Source organism: Ascaphus truei, chromosome 3, assembly GCF_040206685.1.
Source record: "Ascaphus truei isolate aAscTru1 chromosome 3, aAscTru1.hap1, whole genome shotgun sequence".
Classification (NCBI taxonomy): Eukaryota; Metazoa; Chordata; class Amphibia; order Anura; family Ascaphidae; genus Ascaphus; species Ascaphus truei.
In genome coordinates, this window is record NC_134485.1 from 336,933,571 (window position 1) to 336,951,537 (window position 17,967).

General features: G+C 46.4%; 1 protein-coding gene across 1 annotated transcript in view; it reads right to left on the minus strand.

Moving 5' to 3' along the window:
- Positions 1-16,665, minus strand: part of SLC11A2 (solute carrier family 11 member 2) — a 78,424-nt gene extending 61,759 nt beyond the window's left edge. Inside the window, exon 1 of the mRNA XM_075591612.1 lies at positions 16,468-16,665. The gene's annotated coding sequence lies outside the window, so the exon portion shown is untranslated. The remainder of the gene's footprint in view (positions 1-16,467) is intronic.
- Positions 16,666-17,967: the final 1,302 nt, after the last annotated feature.

Genomic DNA, 17,967 nt, shown 5'->3' on the forward strand with positions numbered 1-17,967 from the left:
CGACGATCTTCAATACATCCCTTCAAAGAGTCCAAAGATATTTGTACTCACAAATTTCTAGTGTAAACGTGTATATAAAGGTTGCTTTGCCCTGTAGCACCAGACGTATCAGCATATAGAGGCAGCATATACAGGGACACCTTTATATAGAGGCAGCATATACAGGGACACCTTTATATAGAGGCAGCATATACAGGGACACCTTAGTGGAGTAGAACAAGAAAACGGAACATACCGCAGACTGAAAAAACTTTATCTAAAATGAATGGATAATGAAATACACTCACATGGTGCTAGCTCAATTTAGGCATATTGATCATAAAGATCAACGCCGACGGCTGGGAATCTCTCAGCTTCTGTGCTCTAGATGGCTAGCGTCGCCCGTCCTCGCGCTTCTGGGTGGAATCCCCGGATGGAACTGGAGACGGATTGGTAAGCAGGCAGGTAGCGCTGTGTACAACCTCCCACTCGCTAGTCACTGGATACACTCAACGCGTTTCACCTTATCAAAGATTTCATCAGGAGTGTCTTCGAGTAATATCATTCGCTATAAGTACCTGTGACGGTGAAGAGGCAGCCAGGCTCACTAATAAAGGTTAAGCCTGTTTGGTTTCCTCTGATCCATGTTTTGGGGTCCTAGAGTGCTAGCTCTTGGACCTAACTGTTATATATGCATTACCTGTCATTGCCTGTAATTATGCGACAATAAAGAATTTTCTGTGTTTTACCTTTGCAGGGAATGCCAGCAAGCGGGGACTGCTGTGATACGAGTTTCAAGGGGGGGCTTGCGGAGAAAGTTTGGTCAGAATGTGCCTAGATTGTAGGGACCGAGAGTTGCTGGCTCCCCCAAAAAATGTACCCGAGAATCATGCGTGATCCCCGGCTGCATATAGACATATTGGTCAGGCAAGATCTCCCTTTGCGCAACTCCCCACCGGAGTTCCCTGCTTCAGCACAGCCTTGGAGTGGAAATGGATGTAAAGTATCCCTGTAAGGATAAGGGGTCTCCAGGTTAGGGAGGATACCCAGTTACTGTACAGGTGACAGGGGTTCCCCAGTCTGGCCGGAGCCTGTCACCGCGGATGGCATGAAGGGAACCAGGGGCAGAGGGGACATATTTCACCTGCCCTTGGGTTCATTCAGATTTCTGAGAAACCCTGTTTTTGATACTGGTTTGTCTCAGATTGGCTGCTAAGGATATTCTCGCACACCTGATAGGGAGATAGGTGCTGTGAATGACGGTGTTATAACCACTGGCGCGCCTCATTTTCTCAGATTCTCCAAAGTTTAAAGATTCTAAGTTTCCAACAAGAAAGGGCTGCTTCAGCTAAAGCTGCCTCAAATTTTCTATCCTATTTTTTGCAACTGGTATCAGGGGAAAATCCTTAATTAAGGATTCCCTGCACCTAGGAATGTTAGGTTGTTATCCCAGATCCCAAGTAAGTGTGTCTTTTTGCCTGTATTGTGTGTATCATTGTGTGAATCATTGTGTGTATGCCTATTGTAACATAGCTATAGCTATAACTATAAATTATTTCATTATCTTGTTTTGCTCAGTGATACGACCCCAGTATAAAGGTGTAAATGCCTGGTCTCCGGGGCAGTACCATATCAAGGCATTCTATTGGGTGGTTCTCAGCCAATGAAATAGGGCAGTGGTGCGCAAACTGGGGGGCACAAGATTTTTTTTGGGGGGGGGGGGGTAGTGGGAGGGCACGGGCGGTTGCAGAGGTCCCGCGCTCTCCCCACAGGCATTGAAATTAAATCCGCGCGAGGCCTCTGCAATCTCTACTTACCGAGGTTCAGCCGGCTTCAGCAAAACGTGACCATGGCAACGCGGTGTCAAATGACGCAGCTGGGTCATGTGACATCACGGTTGCTATGGTAACGTAAAGTCACGGTTGCTATGGTAACATAAAGTCACACGACCCCGCGCCGTCATTTGACACTGCGTGAGGTAAGGAGGGGGGAATTAAGGAGAGGGGGCGCCGCAAAAAAAAAGTTTGCGCATGCCTGAAATAGGGAATACCCAAATGAGAAACCTGGTCTTAAAATAAACAGATACCGATCCTACAGTGCTGGATACAATATATAAGTCCAATCAGCAACATATTTGCCGATTGGACTTATATATTGTATCAAGCACTGTAGGATCGGTAGCTATGTTTATTTAAAGACCAGATTGCTCATTTGGGTATTCCCTATTTCATTGACAGAGAACCACCCAATACAATGCCTAGATAGGGTACTTATAGCGAATGATATTACTCCAAGCCACTCCTGTTGAAACCTTTGATAAGGTGAAACGCGTTGAGTGTATCCAGTGACTAGCGAGTGGGAGGTTGTACACAGCGCTACCTGCCTGCTTACCAATCCGTCTCCAGTTCCATCCGGGGATTCCACCCAGAAGCGCGAGGACGGGCGACGCTAGCCATCTAGAGCACAGAAGCTGAGAGATTCCCAGCCGTCGGCGTTGATCTTTATGATCAATATGCCTAAATTGAGCTAGCACCATGTGAGTGTATTTCCTTATCCATTCATTTTACAGTAAAGTTATCAGTCTGCGGTATGTTGCGTTTTCTTGTTCTACTCCACTAAGGTGTCCCTGTATATGCTGCCTCTAGCCTGGTGCTACAGAGCAAAGAAACCTTTATATACACGTTTACACTAGAAAATTGTGAGTACAAATTTCTTTGGACTCTTTGAAGGGATCTATTGAAGATCGTCACTTTGCAAACATATTGCACTATTTGCTTGTGTTTTCTCTTTTTATATGTATCTGCGCTCCCTGAATCACCTGGACACATGAAAAATCTTGGCTTGGGAAAGCAATCCATATCAAGGGTTGAAGCTGCAACATACCTATTTGTCTGTATTTGACTTTTTTATTTCAATCACTTTATTTAAGCTAATTTATTGAGAATACGGGTGGGTGTGCACTACTTATGCACTTTCATATCACTTGATATTTTTTTTTTCTTTCCTTTATTGGTATCTTGCAAGGTAAGTACAGATAGTAACAACAGTCACAGCTGTAAAACATATAGTAATAAGTCATAGGCACATGACTGCGACGTGGACTGAGATACTCAAACCTTTTTTCCTTTTTATGTTGAAAAAGAGGGGGAAAGACAAGGGGCGGGTGGATAGGTGGGAACGACACAGAGAAAAAGAAGGGGGGGGGAAGTCAGGGGAGGGTTGGGTTGGGTTCGGTGGGTCTCTGGTCCCTTCTGAGCTGCAGGGTGTCATACTTGGACCAAGACTTGTAGTAGTGACGGAGCACCCGAGCCCGGCCATGGTTCCCAGGTTTTGTAGAAATGGTGCATTTTCTGTTTCAGCATGGCTGTGAGTCTCTCCATGTTCATGACCGTGTCTATTCTATTTATTACTGTTCTCCTGGAGGGAGCCTTCATTTGGTTCCAGGCCGCCGCGACCGAGCATCTAGCGGCCGTTAGGATCGCAGAGGTCAGTCTGGACAATGGGGCAGGGAGGTCCTCAATTGGTTTTCCCAACACGTATGTCAGAGGGTCCAGGGGGATCTCCAGTCCTAGGGTTTCAATCAAGAGTCTCTGGATTTTGGTCCAGAACCTCTGGATTTCTGGGCATGACCACCAGATATGGGCCATGTCCCCCCTTTGACCACATCCCCTCCAGCACAAATCTGCTGTGCCGGGGAAGATCTGGCTCAGTCTACTCGGGGTAAGGGCTGGGACCCGCTGCGCCCGTGTGCGCGGGCGGCGACGTGAGCTCAACTTACCATTCCTGTTTGAACTCACGATCGGGTCCCAGTCCCTCCTCACTTCTAACGTGCTACATGCTGTGACGCGGTAGCCAGCAGGAGACACGAGAGAATGGTGTTCTCTTGCTGCAACGCGTCACATGGTACGCGAAGGGGCCAATCATAGACTGGCTCCCTTCAACGAATGGCAAGCCAGCTATTGTGTGCTAGTGTGTGGAGCTGCTGCAGTGCTGTGAGCCCTGCTTTGTTTTGGACCCCGCCCCCCTCCGTCATGGCCGCGCCCCCTCCCGTCATGGCCGCGCCCCCCCCGACCCGTTTGGCCACGCCCCCCCCGCTCCAAGAAAAGCAGCCTGTAGACCGCAGATCGCGGTACAGCGAGTTGCACGCGCCGCCGGCAAGCAAGCCAGCCGTGCGGACGCGTGCAACGGGACCTCAGCCTAAGGTACCACTGGAATAGGATTTTATATATATTTTCTTTTGTGATGGAGCAAATTGATGTTATGGAAGCGGCTTCCCAGACATCCTCCCAATCCTCCTGGTCGATTTGTACGTTTAAGTCGGCGCTCCATTTTTGCATATACGTATGAGAAAAGGAATACGGGGGGGGGGGTGGGAGGCCTCGATCGTTCGGTAGATTTCAGAGATTAATCCTCTCTGATATTCCCCTTTTAGGCAAAGGGATTCAAATCTGGTCTGTGCAGTGAATTTAGAGTTTGGGAATAGAGCTCGCAGGAAGTGCCTTATCTGCAGGTATTTGAAAATGGGGAAGTCGGGGGAGGAGAATTTACTTTTGAGCTCTTGGAAGGACAGTACCTCACTCTTCAGCAGATCCGCAACCATTCTAATGTTTAGGTCCTGAAATTGACCAAATTGGTTATGGGCGCATCCAGGCGGGAAATCTGGATTCCCGAAAATGGGGGCGAGTTGTGAAGGGGATGAAGCTAGGCCATGTTTCCCTTTGGTTCTTATCCAGGTAGACCACGTGCATCTCATCGCCCCAAGCTCGAATCTCTGGGGTCTCCTTTTTTTGTGCATCTGGGGCAATAATAAGACCGGGAGGGGGGTGGGGGTCGCATAGTGGGACTCCACTGCCAACCAGCAGTTAGAGGTCGGGGAGTTATTCCAGACCACCGCCTGCCTCAGCTGGGCTGCATTGTAATATCTGACCACATCTGGGGCCCCCAAACCCCCTCTCATCTTTGAGGATAATAACACCGATCTCGGGACCCTCGGTCTGCGCTGTTTCCATATGAAACGGAGGATATGTGACTGTATGATCCGTAGTTCTGATAATGGAACTGGGACAGGGAGAGTTTGGAAATAATAAAGTAAACCGGGGAGAATGTTAATTTTAGTGGACACTATTCTGCCAAATCAGGAGATCGGGTGGGCGTGCCATGCATCCAGGTCTCTTTTGATCTGGCGGAACAGGGGGGGATAATTAGCTTGATAAAAGGGAGCTGTATGAGTTGGCTATTTTTATTCCTAAATATTTTATAAGGGAAGTATTCCATTTATATTTATAGTTGGACTGTAATAATTTCCATATGGGGTCTGGGAGGGAGAGATTAAGCGCTTCCGATTTATCCATGTTTATTTTATAGTCGGAAACCAGACTGAATTGGTCTAATAGTTTCTGTAGATTGGGTAAGGGAGATATGTGGGTCAGCCAGGGTCAAAATGACGTCATCGGCGAAAAGGGAAATCTTGTATTCGGTATCTGCAATTGGGATGCCTTTTATGGAGGGTTCAGCTCTGATCCGGGCAGCCAGTGGCTCAATAGAGATGGCAAATAGTAGTGGGGATAGAGGGCATCCCTGTCTGGTTCCGTTTTTGATTGGGATTGGGATTGGGTTTGAGTGTCCACCTGGAAGTTTTAGGTAAGCGGTGGGGTTATTATAAAGGGCTCGCACCCCCTCTAGGAATGGGCCTGAGAAACCAAATCTAAGCATGGTTTGGTCGAGGAAGGACCATTTGATTTGGTCAAATGCCTTTTCGGCGTCAAGACTTAGAATCATGGCTTGGATCTTGTTGAGGTGGACGTGGTCTATAATATCAATAATTTTGCGGGTGTTGTCAGAGGCCTGTCTTCCTGACACAAAACTCACTTGGTCTATATGAATTAGTCTGGGGAGAATCGGGTTCAGTCTGTTTGCTAAGATCTTGCTGAAGAGTTTGAGGTCTGTATTAAGTAGGGAGATCGCCCTGTAATTACCGCATTGTAGCTGGTCCCTTCCTTCCTTATGGATGCTAGCGAGATTGGCGGCCGAAATTGTGCCTGGGATTGGCTCACCTTCCAGGTAGGAATTAAACATGTCCAGTAGATAGGGGGAGAGGGATGCAGCGAACTTTTTATAATACGCGTTAGAAAACCCACCTGGTCCCGGTGTCTTAGCTATTTTGAGGGAGCATATGGCTTGGGAAAATTCCTCCTGAGTTATTTTTTGGTTAAGGAACTCGAGCTATTCAGCTGATAGGGATGGGAGGTTGCATTGGGTCAGGTATTTTGCGGCTATTTTGGCACTGTCCTGCTCTTGGCCATGTGGGGTGAAGGTTGTAAAGATCTTCATAGAATTTTGCGATTTCCTGCGCTATTTCTTTTTCATTATAAGATATTTGTCCGTTTCTGGTACGGATTTTTGTAATCTGGGCTTTGGCCTTTACGCCTCTAAGTTTTGAGGCCAGGAGTTTGTTTGCCTTGTTGCCCCTGTCGTAGAACCTTTGGTTGGTCCATTTCAACGCCCTTTCCACCTCATCAAGCTGCAGTAGTTTAAGTTCTGTTCTTGTTTTATCTAGTGTTCTGAGAAATCTTTTAGATGGGGCCTGCTCAAGGGCCAGGATCTTGTCCGTTAGTTCTTTTTGCACTTTAAGTTTCATTTTTTTCTTATGGGAGGCTAGCGAGATAAGGTCTCCTCTAATGGTAGCTTTATGTGCTTCCCAGAGCATTGCTGCTGCTGAGACAGAACCACTATTTATTTGGAAAAAAAGTATTTAGTTTTTGTTTGATTGACTTAACTACCTGGAGGTCGTTGAGGAGAGAGTCGTTTAATTTCCACTTATATGCGGAACTTTTGACAAAGGGTAGAGAAAGCCTAGAAAATAGTAAATCCGCGAGTAAGACTGATGTGGAGCTGAGAAGAACGTGCAGTCCCTCTGACCCACGTGCTAGGTCCTCCAGATGTCCGAAAGGGAGTAGTTTTGTAAAACCTCTCGAAAATTGTTGGCCTTTTTCTGTGTTTGGGCGGTGTGGGGTGTTGTGGGCAGGGTAGATTTGTCCTGGTCTGGGGAGAGGACCATGTTAAAGTCTCCAATCACCAGTAGCGAGGAAAGTATGGTTTAGTCCAGTGAGCCAAGTAGGTTCTGGAGAAATTGGACTTGATTGTCATTAGGGGCATATATATTCAATATAGATATGGGGGATCCTGATAGGATGCCTTGTAGGAGCAAGAATCTTCCCTCAGGGTCTTTTATTATCTTTGTTGGGGCGAAGGGGATGTTATTTTTAATCAATACGGCTACTCCTCGTTTCTTGTTTGGGGAGGATGCGAAGAAGGCTTGGGGGAAAGCGTGCTTGAACGTGTTAGGGGGATCTGGGGTGTTAAAGTGAGTTTCCTCGATACATATAATGTCACCTTTGGTTTTTTTAAGTTCTTGGAGTGCCAGTTTGCGTTTTCTAACTGAGTTGAGGCCCTTAACATTGAGGGAGATGATTTTAATTGACGACATTAAGTGGAAGGGAGGGGAGGGAGGGGGGATGGGTACTGTTAGGGTGGTACATGGAGCACATTTGAGTTGAACACCTTGTCTGCAAGTCCTCAGACTATGTTCTCCTTAAACCATACGGAACAGTCATTGTAGATGCATATATAGATCAAAAGTACTATTCCTCATGTTGGCATAGGGGGTTCCTGGAGGGGCATCGGGGGGGGTGGGACCCGTTGTTGGGCTGGGGAAAGGGGGCCCATGAGGCTGGGCTCTGCATAGATCGTACGGATACGGCAAAGACACATATAGCACAGCCAGGTTTAGCGCGATTCGGGTATGTCCACCTCCGTTTTAGTAGGGGGTATCATAGGGCATAGTGTGGGGGAGGCTGAGGCCGTGGGACGGGGGGGAAGGGGGTGTGTGGTGGGAAGGTGGGATGGGGGGGGTAGGGTGGGGATGGGGGGGAGGGGTGGCATATGGAGCTTGACTTGGGGGGGGGAGGGGGATGCGAGTGTGAGGGGGTCAAGACGATAGTATACAACATGACCACCGTAATTCGTTATGGAGGGGACACAGGAAAGTAGGGGACGCTGTAAAGTAGTCCCTGGTAAGAGGAGTGCTTCAGGCCCGGGCTGGTCTCTTAAGAGGCATCAGTTCTGCAGTAGGTTCAGTTTTTTTTTCTTTCCTTTTAAAAAAAAAAAGGGGGGAAAGTGAACTGGGCATCCGGGGACTTGGGGACGGACTCGCGTCAAGGTGGGGTCCGGAGCAAGCCGACGGGAAGCATCTGTCGGGGTGGCTCCAGCCGAATGGAGGGGGGCCTTCTTCGCAAAGCTGGATCCGTGAGGGAGAGTAGTGGGACTTCTTGGGGGTGGGCGAGGGGTGGAGGGGGGAATGGAGGGGGGAGGGGAGGAGGGGGGGAAGGGAGAAGGGGGGGAAGGGTGGAGGGGGGCAGAAGAGCAGGGGAGCTCGCAATGGACCGCTAGGTAGTCGGGGTTTCTCCTCTGCTGCAGGACGGTCTTGGGGAGTCAGAGGATGTGAAGGGTTAGTGGCGGCCATCTTTGGTGTGCCCCAGGGCTTGCGCGGAGGTCTCTCTGATGGAAGTTGCAAGGCAAGATGGAGCCAGTCGCTGTTCACGGGGGAGCAGCGTTGCAGGTAAGGGGATGAGGGCTGCTGACATTCAGGGTAGGTAGGCAACCTAGGAATGCGCGACGGGTCTTCATCCGTCTAGGGAGGCAGGATCTTCCAAAGGAGAAGCCCGCTCGGTCAGCGTGGTTTCTGGCTGGCTAGCCTTTCAGACGCTCGGGTGCATCCGAGGGCTTGGAACCTGCCACGGCACGGGGGGGGGGGGCGGTTGTCGTTCTGTGAAGGGGGGATCCCTAGGGTTTTGAGGATATCTCTCGCGTCCTTGGGGGCAGAGAGATTGTGTAGTGCCGCCCGTTGCGGAGCACCACTAGTTTGAAGGGGAATCCCCAACGATACTTGACCCCCTCGTCGCGGAGGTAGCTGGTAAGTGGCTTCATCTCGTGTCTCTTGAGCACTGTGGTCCTGGAGAGATCATTGAATATTTGAATGTCCGCATTGTCTGTTTGAATGCTGCGCAGACCCCTGGCGGCTTTCATGATGCGTTCTTTGGTGGAGTACGCGTGGAGTCTCACCACTACGTCTCTGTGCCTGTTGGGGTCTGTCGGCTTTGGGCCCAGGGCCTGGTGGGCTCGGTCCATGAGGAGCTCGTGTTCAGTGAGGCCTGACACCAGCTGCAGGAAAATCTTGCGGAGGTAAGCTTGGAGAACCTTGTGGGAGACAGCCTCTGGGATGCTTCTGACGGCGATGTTCTGTCTCCTCTCTCGATTCTCGAGGTCTTCTAATGCATTTTGCAGGTCTCGGATTACATCGCCGCATCTGGAGACCTCGTCGTGGGTCTCTGTCTGGGTATTGATGGCTCCCCCAATTTTGGCCTCCAATTCGTCCGTTCTGCTGGTGAGGACTCCTAGGTCGGCTCGGATGCCCTGCAGAGCCGTCTCAATGTCTTCTGGGACCCCTCTCCTCATCTTGAGGAACAGGGATTCAAAGAACTCTTTATTGAGTCCAGGTTGTTCGGGGTCAAACTGCTCCTGGAGTTCATTTAGCGAAGCGTGCTCCGGCTCTTCGGCGCCATTTTGGGATCCAGGGCTTAGTTCTGCCTGGCGCGGTGCCGGGGTGAAGAACTTGGTAACGGTGTTCTGAGCCTTTTTCGCTTTCGTCGCCATCTCCTCAGTGCTGGGTGCAGAGTTAGGAGCTGAATTCGGGTGGTTTGACGTGGGGGGGAATGCTTTTTCTGATCAATTTCTTCAGAGGGTGTCAGGAGCTCTTCTCCTAGGTCAGCCATCCGTGGTGACATCACCGGAAGTCGATATTTTCTTTTTTAAGATCAATATCACTGAATAGATTTAAGCGCCACTCACTATATAACACTTTTTTTGCACCAAAAACAGTTTATAAGCTCAGCAAGGCAGGGACTCATGCCTGCAAAAAAATGTATGTTTGTACCGTCACCGTCAGCGCTATCAAAGAAAAAACTATTATATAAAATATGCTGCATCCTTATCTAAAGGTTCACCCTTGAGCAGTGATAAAAAATGCACAAACAGCAAACAGAAAGCAGCTGGAAGTGAATTTTTAAAAAAGTCTTTAGGGGCCACAGATTGAGAACCACAGACTTACGCGAGTTATTAAAATCACTGCGAAAACCAAGACTTTTCACCGTCTGGCCAATGGATTTTGATAATTGCAGATTGGTTGCTCAGGCAGCTAAGAACTGTACAAATACACATAACATTCTAGAAATGCTTGCAAAACATTGACACATGCTAATTTCAAGTCTTTCAAAACGTACCTATAGTTACATTACAATACTGATGTAGCCTAGTACTCCTACACTTGGAAAACTACTTGGAGAGCCCCCACTGGCCCTACCTGCAGTGGCACATTTAAGAGGTTAAATTCACGACATTAAAAAACAACAAACAAGAACTTTTTTTTTTAAATGTTCCCATTAACCAAAGCCTTTACCCAATCTCTTGTCATAAGACTGTGTTCACATTCTTGTATATACAGGCAAAGTAAACACTGCCTTCATTACCCATACAGATTAACAAAACACCAACAATACTGGAAGATTTCACAATGAAGAACCCAAAGTGAAGGCAGCGTAAACAGAACAAAGAAGTGGGACGGATTTTTTTTTATTTACCAACAGGGAAAAGGCTCCAGAGTAACAGGGACATACAGGTATATATGGTCAAAAGGTAGTATAACTTGGCTGCCATTCAAGGACTGGTGCATTTATTATCTTCAGAAAGTGTTCAGGGGGGTTATTTACCAAGGTTTATCACAACAGTAGTGCCAAAAAAAAAATTAAAAAAAAAAAAAAGAGGAATTGAAAGAAAATGGAATAATTTCCTTTGATAAACCTGGTGCAATTCTTCCCCCCCACCCCATTTTGGGGCCGGGACACCCCCTTCGTGCATACAACGTACAATTCCACATCTTGCAGATGCAGAGCACAGGCGGTGAACCGCACACGGGTTACACCTACACAGACACACAGCATAGGGTTATCTTTTGCAGCCACACAAAACACAAGTTAGGAGGAATTCGAGATGATCTTTATGTTTATCAGTTTGCTGCAGATTAACAAATATAGAACATTGACATTTAGCTGAACATACTAATGACATCTTGCACATGGGCATCTGCTCTAACGGACAAGTGGGTGCGTTCCCATCCCCATTGTCTATATTCCCTTTTCTCTTGTTCCCCATACAGAGCTAAAATATTACTATGATAATAGCACAATTGCTCTGTAATTGTGCTAAACTACAGGTCTGTTAAAGCACCCAAAACAGACATCTAGAGATGTATTCGTTATTAACCCGTTACCACAAGTTAACGCACGCAAAAACTCATGTCATTTTCTTAGCCATTGCTTTTCAATAACGCGCCAGTGTTAACTGGTACAACGTCTGCTACATCAAACTTCTGAGCAACTGTATTGCTTACTTCAGGGGTGCGCAAGTTTTTTTGGGGGGGGGGCGCCGCTGCGTTTACAGAGACACCACGCTCTTCACGAAAGCATTTAAATGAAATGCCGAGGGCCCACGCGAGGCCTCTATAACTCACTTACAGATGGCTTCGGGCGAAGCGGAGACAAATTATGCCACGGTGTCATGTGATGTGACATTACATGACCCGCGGCATCATTTGACACTGTTTCGCCATGGCAGCGCGACGTCAAAAGACGCCTTTGGTCACGTTTGGCCTCATTTGACGCTTGATACAAAGTGAGTAGGGGCTCGAGCAGTGGGGGAAAACATGCAGGGGCGCAGGGCAAAAAGTTTGCGCAGCCCTAACTTACTTTATGACAAGGTGACATTGCTCTTTCCAGCAATCCTCCACCCACCGGGGGAAAGCAGTGGAGTCAACGGCGACAGAAAATAGGATCTGTGCTGGTACTCTGTTCATAACAGCACCGGTTCTACAGTACTTTACATTTATTGTAGAATTAGTCAATTCAGAGAGCAGCATATTAAAGAATGATATGAGCATAACACTTTTTTTAGTTTCTAGATCAGGCCTGCAACACAAAAGCAATACAAAGGATATAAAAAGGGGCAGTCCCAACTGTCATTCAATGGATTAACCTAGGATTAATACCTTAAAAAAATTTTTTTTTATTAAAACACAGTTATTCAAGTTATTTTTTAAGCATTTCTAAGTGAATTTAAAATGTATGTTCTGGAAAAGTCAACACTCACTCATGAGAGCATTTGCTGAATTGCAGCCGCTGTCCATCAAGATAATGGAGGAGCGTTCTACTGTGGTGCATACAACATCCATCTTTAAAACCACCTGCTCTACTGCAGCAGAATCTTCATAGAATGTGACAGTAGATAAGAACCATGTAGTCTGCCCAATTTCTAAGGCCTCGGCCTTGGTAAACGCTTACTCGCTGAAGCGTGCTGACGCTCGCTCATGCTTGCCACTGAGCCCCTACAGTCGCAATTAGAGCAGCTTTAGTAGGGGCTCGCCTTCGCTTCCGCAAGCGCGCGGAAGCGTAGGTCTAAGGTAATTTTAAAAATCAAGCGCTTGCCGGAGTGCAGGGCCGGTTACGTGAGCGGTTCGCCCAATGACGTAACTGGCCCGCCCCCGGCCCGCCCCCTGACGGCGCGCAGGGAAAGTACCCGCAAAGCCAGGGAAAGCACCCGCTTTCCCTGAGCATTAGCGCGCCTCAGCACGCCAGCAGGAAGCTTGGCCGAGGCCTAACGTGCTGTACAAACCTCAGTCCCCATTCTTTCTTTCATATATAGAAAAGTCTTATGTCTATGACATTAAAAATTGAACTTGCCGTTCACTATACCCCTCCCCCCCCCCCGTCCGTATCTTTCTTTTCTTCTTTCTCTTTGACTTTTATATACGACACCCACTGGACAGAATTAGTTTGATTTTGTCATAAGCTTGTAGGAAACTGATACTTCCAGTGTATTGGTCAATATGGATAAGGTCTTATTGGATTTATTGGTAAGTCAATGTTCTTTTTGTATCCCCGTATTCATTGAAAATATAATTGTATCATGTTTCCTATCAATGTCTCGAGATGTTGTTTATTTTCTGCTTACCCAATAAAAATATTTGAACATAAAAAAAAGTGGAACTTGCCGGCATCAGTCCACCACTTAAGATCCATGTGACCATCAGGAATTCATTATTACCGTCTAAAACTACATACAAGGCCATGAAATATATCCAAAACACAGTAACCATCACAGGTATCACAAGATCGAGGTAAAAATGCCAGCTATGCTATCTTAGATCTTGACTATGTGTTGCAATGAGTTTGTTTAAATCTACTATAAAACGTAAAGTAAATTTGGTTATACAAAACAAACTGATAAGGTCTATACTTTAAATATTAGTCTTGCGTTAGTAGAAATCCGATTGCAATCTCACATGCATACCTAGATAAAACATGAACTGTTGCTTATTCCTTCCCTTAAAACTTACTTCACAACATACAGTATGAAAATTGTAAGCATCATAGAAAAGAAATTCACACACAAAAACCAAACACTTCTGATCCCCCTTGTAATAAGCTACATGCAAATATATTATTTATAAATACAGATTCCGTTTTGCAATGTTTATTTTTGGGATATATTTTGTTTTATCTGCGTTCACAATGCAAAAAATAATTGAAACACGTTTCATTTCGGTGTATGTCAGTGCATTTTTAAAAATACAATTATTTGCATACTTCCTGTGTATCCTACATGTGGCTGGGTTGCTACGACAGGTTTCAATAAGAAATGATGCCTCGTTACCGGTTCTAACTGGTAGTGCAAAATCATCACTCGGGGGTGTTTTATTCTGTGTTTTTCGGATAAAACCTAAAACCGTAATCCCTATTTATAAATCAGTTTAGCTTTCAAGCACATGGATGTAGCATTGGTACAACACAAACTATATTACAAGAATAATACTGGTCTCATTAAATGCAACCAACGGTTTATCAATAAAACAGCTATCTGCATTAATCTTTTTCCATCATCAAAGTCAGGGGGACATAGCAATCAGAATTCGGAGATCCCACCATTAATGCAGGATAATAAATGAAAATTATATATAACAGCTTGCTAATCCACAGTTCTGGTCACCATCAATTTCCATGCCAACAACTTAAATCAGTAACGAATGTCAGTGGAATACGACATGTGGAATACGACATGTTGGATGCGTGCTCCAAATATCACAACATTTCACCAAATTCAAACAAATAATTAAATACAAATACTAATAGGAGTACAGAGTTTACGTCCACAAATTAAAAAAAGGTTATACATTATAGTAGAGCAACAATACAGGTTAACTTTATTAATATATATATATATATATATATATATATATATATATATATATACATACATATATATATATATATATACAGTGTTCGACAAACCTATACATTTGCACGCCCCGGGCGAGTGGATTTTACATTGTGGCGAGCTTCTATTGGCCCAAGCAGCACACGTTTGGTACTAGGTGGCGAGTAGATTTTTTGGTTATTTGTCGACCACTAATATATATATATATATATATATATATATATATATATATATAAAATTATTAGTATTATTATAGTTTTGAAACAGGGGGTCTACAGAGCTGAAGCCTCCTGTTGAGCAACCTGCGCTGAAAAAGGGTTATCCTGAAAACCTGACCTGTTCGGGGGAGGGGGGGTTGAGGACTGGAGTTGAACATCCCTGATGTAGATAATATATTAGACCAGGGGTGCGCAAATTTTTCAGTCTGTGCCCCGCTGCCTGCTCTCTCCCCCCCCCCCCCCCCCTCTCTCTCTTTACCTTGTCTCCGGCGTCAAAGGATGTCACATTGCCATGGCAACACGTCATCACCCCGCGGCGTAATTTGATGTCGCGTTGCCATGGTGACGTGTCGCTTAAGGGATGTTAGAGGCCTTGCACGATTCCTCCCCCCCCCCCCCCCAGCACTTATTTTGCCTCGGCGAAGAGCACGGGGCCTCTGTAAGCACTGTGCCCACCTTACAAAATCTCACATCCCCCTTTGTGCACCCCTGGATCAGACAATGAGACGAAGTACTGTAAAAGAGGGATGCTCCTCACACAGAAACCATACAATAACCAAAATGAACACAGTGCACATAAAAAAATGAATGGCAGAACTGCAGGTGTATCCAATATAGAACAGGAAAATAAGGAAACTCAACAGCGTGCTCAAGATAATTAGGAGATGGGATATGCAACAATTAAGTCTTTTATTTTATTTTTGGGGGGGGAAGAGGGGTTGAGTATTCAGTTGAGGTCTCAATATTGGGACGTCTTACGTAATGTGTGTAAAGAAGTGCTGCAAGAGAGCCTCTGCAACCCTCATTATGCAATACGTGCTTATAATGTTATGTGACAGAAGGAACTGAAGCATTATTGATGATTGGATAGAGCAGGGAGACAGAGCAGGGTAAAGAAATTTCTGGCCTGCGATTGCAGCAAAACGTCTTCAACCACTCAACCTAAAATGTGTTAGCTTAAGGAAAACAAAGAATTATAAGGACCCATTATGGAAAACGTCTCGAGTGTTATGCAGAGTGTAGTCTGTATATGGGGTTTTATCTAACGCACAAACGACACGTTGTATACAACCCCATGTTGATCCACCAAAAGGCAGCACTAACCGAGGAGAAATCGCCAGGGCCAACACAACTTTAGGAGGACCTATTTTACCCACATATCACGTGATGGGTTATTTTTTTATATTAATTTCTTTATTTAAAAATTATATATATTTTAAAGTCTCTAAAAGTCCTACTGTGAGCAGTGCCATAGAAAATAGTAGGCGCTGTGCAGTGAGGGGGGGGGGGAAGTACAGCAAGCAACTTCACATGCTCAACACCTCTCCGCAAACCCGCTCCTTCAGGCGAATATAAAATAAAGATATATAACAAGAAGCGTTTCATGTTCATCGCACGATTAGTTACAGAGAACAGACCGCTGGAGATATTGCTGCAATGTTCTGTACTGTTTACGTGACATACTGCTGGCAGGAATTATCCCAATGTCACCCTGCTCCCTTCCACTGCACACAGGACCGAAGTGTCCATGTAACAATAACAACCCACATGTAACCTATTGTGTGTGTGTGTGTGTGTGTGTGTGTGTGTGTGTGTGTGTGTGTGTGTGTGTATGTGTGTGTGTGTGTGTGTGTATGTGTATATATATGAGCTAGCTGGGAGTGTGAGTGTGTGAGTGTGTGAGTGTGTGAGTGTGTGAGTGTGTGTGTGTGTGTGTGTGTGTGTGTATATATATGAGATAGCAGGGAATGTGTGTTAATATATGTGTGTTAATATATGTGTGTATCGGTCTGTGTGCCTCTGTCGTGTGTGTGTGTGTGTCTCTCTGTCTGTGTGTCTGTGTACACCTGGCAGTGCGGTGATTAGGGGGTTTTCGCGGCTTTCTTACCCGGTCAGCGGGTCCCTGGGGCCGGGCGCAGACACCTCGGTCACCTCGTTGTTTCCATGGCTTCCGCCGGTGACATCCCGAGGCCCCGCCCCCATGTCACGTGCTCCGGAAGAATGAGTGGCGTGGTGGCCTATGGCGCGAGGGTCAGGTTGTCTGACTTCACCGGGCGGCGCGCGCCAGAATCGGGTTACCTGCTGGAGGTTGGATGTCGTGCTGTGCGCCCCCTGCTGGTGGAGCGCTGGTAGTGCACAGGCTCTCTATATAACGCACATTATTACAGTAGTTCCAGCCCAGGATGGCAGTGCTAGATCACGTGATGGCGGCTGCTCTGAGCACCAATTCAATATGCTGTGGAGCCATCTTCTCCGTTCTAGGGAAAATGTAACCGCCTTTCATTCAATTAACCTATTTGAATAGGGTTAAAAACTTCCCTAGCAAGGAGAAGACCGCCTCCAAGCACATTGAATAGTAGCCACTGAGTACTCATCAGTTGGTGAATTGCCATAAGACTACTTTCTTTAACAATGTAGTGGCACTCTAACTGTGCACACATAATAAACAGTGCTAGTTGACGACTCCCATGTGCTACTGTATATATAGCACCCCAAACACACCTTTATATAACGTGGAGCGACCTGTGCACAAAAAGGAGCACACCTGGGATATAATAATAATGCATCTTTTTATTTTCAAATGTCTCTCCGTGTGTTATATAAATGTTGGGTGATATATGTGGCACTTGGGACTAGCAAAGAGTAGTTTCTCTTGCTCTGTAAAGGTGGTTTATGGATTATGGGCTGTATACCTTCCTCCCCAACACAAAACTTAGGCTGAGTGCTAAACAGCAGTGGTTCCCAGATCCAATTCTCAAGAGCCATCAACAGGTCAGATGTTAAGGCTATCCCTGCTTCAGCATAGGTGGCTGAGTCACTGATTGAGCCACCTGGATAAGAGTGCTATATAAATATTGTTATAAATGTAACGGTGTCCCCGACCCCCCCCCCCCCTAATCGCAGATAGGGGCATTACGGGGTGTGTGGTGCATATACCTGCTGGCAACAGGAGGGCTGAGTCGTCCGCAATTACTTGGGAACACAGGAACAGGCTTCTGGGGTTCATACCCCAAATAATGCTTAGCAGTTAAGCGCCTCCACCTGCCGTAGGCTCCAGGGAAATGGAGATGATCTCCCACGGTAGAACTGATGAGGGGGGTTTCTGAGAGCTTGCTGGGTATCTGTGTGTTTGTTGACATCTCCCCCCAGTTAGATCACACACCAGGCCGGAGGTATATTGCAAACAGGAACGGTTTATTACTACGGTCTGCAGTAAGACAACAGGTACTCAGCAGTCTTCTGCCGGATACAGTCTCTCAGATCAGTTATCACTGAAGATGGTCCCTGGACGGTCACTACAGGCCAAGGGCACCCGAAACCATCCTAGCTCTTCCCCACCTCCCTAGTGGAGGCAGAGGTATTGGTCTACACTCACTCCTCCCGATAG